A 2,837-nucleotide genomic window follows, 5' to 3' on the forward strand; every position below is an offset into this window, starting at 1 on the left:
TGAGGGTAATACAAGTGGTTTTTGAACCATTTTTTCAGAGGAGGAGTTCAAGTGGTGTTTTGAGCAATTGAAGGCCTAATATCTCCATATATTAGACCGACTTGACAAGGCTGAGTGACTTGTTGTTGGTTTGGGTGTCAAAATAGCCAAGGAGACCTTGGAACCTATGAAATACATTTAATTTTGACATCCCCTTACCTTTGAAATTGGTTGTTTAGGGCAGTAGAGAGTCTAAGAGGTGCTTGTAGTGTTGTTGGAGGCCTAATTAAGCTTTTGTAGGACTGTAATAGTCTGATTTTGAGCACCTTGGTCTAAAGTACCCCACCTTGGTTTTCACAAATATTAAACAAATTAAAAAAGGGTATCTCAATTTTTTTTCATTTCATTCCTTGTGTCAGTGAATCAAAAGATATTATGGAATTTGTCTCAGAATAGGGCTACTAGAGGCTAGGCCCATAGGGTGCATTTGGTGTTGGATGGTCTAGAAGGGCTTGATACCAAGGTTGTTATTAGTGTTTATGAGTCAAAATAGGTCAGAGGACATGGTGGAACTCTTGCCTCAAGTCCTACTTTTTCCCTATGCTTTGATGCAGGGAAAACTTTAAGAAACCCCCTCTTGGACAAGGTGTAAAAATATGGCGAAAGTTGTATAATTCCAGAGGAAAATTTTAATTTTACTGGTAAATTTTTGCGGTTTACGGAGAAAAAATAATAATCTCCATTGACCAATTAGTCATGATCACTCAAAGTTTGTGAAAAATCCTGGCAAATTGTAATGTTTTTAAAACCAAAAAAAATATTTGCATGGGCGAATTGTAATGTTTTTAAAACCAGAAAAATATTTGCATTGGGGATTTCAACCTATTTTCAAACCATTAAAAAAAAATATTGGCGATTTCAACCTATTTTCAAACCATAAAAATAAAATATTGCCGATTTCAAGCTATTTTCAAACCATAAAAAAAAATATTAGCGATTTCAAGATATTAAGTCATTAAAACACCCAGCACACAACCGTCAACTCTCTTCCTGAAAGACTGCCCATTAGTAAATCTCGCGACCTAGCGACAAGCCCTTACGACTCTATCTCCAACTCGCAAGATGAAAATGGTAAGCCTTCATAACCTTGAGATCTAGCGACTGAGGGAAACTAAACTGCCACTCGCCAATTCTCGACCACAAAATGTTAAGTCCTCATCACCATATCGACTTGGAGATAGTGGTATCTTTAACCCTTGTTGCATACTCACCAACATAAAGCAATTTATCTCTTAACCGCTAGCACTTCACTTGCAAGCTCATGGCTTGATCAGGTCTTCAAACATTTAACTTCATGAGCTGACGATAACCATAAAACTTGACCACAAACTGTCTAGTCACTAGCTCGCGACCTAAAAATGCTAACATTAAACAAACATGAGAGATAGCGACAATTGTATGAAATGAGTTACTCGCTAACTCTTGCGACTATAATGTATGACATCAGACCAATTAGAGACCTCTCAACTAAAGCAATTTCATTAACAATCTCCAGCTCGGTAACATAAAATGCTAACACCCAAAAAGCTAGAGACCTCATGATGTAAACCCAAACCAAGCTAGAGTCGAGGTTGATTAGACAAGCGAGGACAACGGTTTCAAAGGCATAAAAGGATTGGATAGCTTTTGAGTTAGAGATGAGAGATCACTAATTTCTCTGAGAAATCAAAGCTCAGGTTGTTTTTTGTCAGGGATTCTGAAGTAGAATTTATCCAATCAAGGAGGAATAAAATCAGAACAAAATCATTCACAATAGATGAGCCTTAGTAGGATGCAGTGGATTTGATAGGCATGACAGTGACTTCTAGAGTCTACAGTCATGTTGAAAAACACCAAAATGATGATTTTTCACGTGAATGAGCATCAACAAATGAAGTGTTAAAAGATTATAAATACAATGGAGTGGTGACTTAATTGGTAGAAGAGAAAAGAAACCTTTTTCATTTTCCGAGAGTGGTTGTTTCCTTAGAAAGGAAGATGATGTTTGAGTAGGATCGTGCATGGAGTTGTTGTGTGTTCTCTGATACTGGATGGGTGTTTTTTTTGTTTTCTCCTATGTGAGTTTGTTTATTGTCAGAGGGGTTGTGAAAGTGAGAAGGACTGCCAGAGGGGGTGTGAAAGCCTTTTCTTATCAAGAAAGGCCAAGCATGGAACATCCTCTACTTGTACTCTGCCACATGATGATAGGGGGTTTGAAGAAGGAGCCCGCAGAGGAATGAAAGAAGGATTTGTTTGGGTAGGGAGTGGTAGCCAGTCATCTTTGTGACGACATGGAAGTTGCAACCCCTTCCCAACATATTACATTTACCCTAAAGATCCTCTTTCCACTTTCCCTGATCGTGGGTAGGAAGGCTCGAGCTCCTCTTTCCATTTTCTCTTTTCCTGGGGATGAAGGCTTCCTCCTCTATTTGGAAATGATCTGTTGGACAAAACGTAACATCTCACATTCCATCCAAAGGCATCAGGGTGATAATGGCATGGCTCAAACAGTTTTGCAAGTTGTATAGTCATTGGGGGTCCTTTTCTGGTTCTAGTAGTGATTCTAGACTCTAGGTGAAGGGAGCAAGTTGTATAGTCATTTACAGAGCAAATGAAAAGCATTTAGTGTCAAGCTTTGTGCAGGTTCTTGAAGGAGTTATATATAAATTTATTTTGTGATGGTCAACAAAAGTAGTAATTTTATTCAATAGAAATTAAATTATGATCTATTTCTCTCTGGTGTATAATTCTATCTCTTTCAAATGATCAAAATCATGAGTTTTAATTTTTTTCATTTGTTGCATTGTTATGGTGTATGC

The sequence above is a fragment of the Cryptomeria japonica genome, chromosome 5 (genome assembly GCF_030272615.1).
Source record: "Cryptomeria japonica chromosome 5, Sugi_1.0, whole genome shotgun sequence".
Taxonomy (NCBI): domain Eukaryota; kingdom Viridiplantae; phylum Streptophyta; class Pinopsida; order Cupressales; family Cupressaceae; genus Cryptomeria; species Cryptomeria japonica.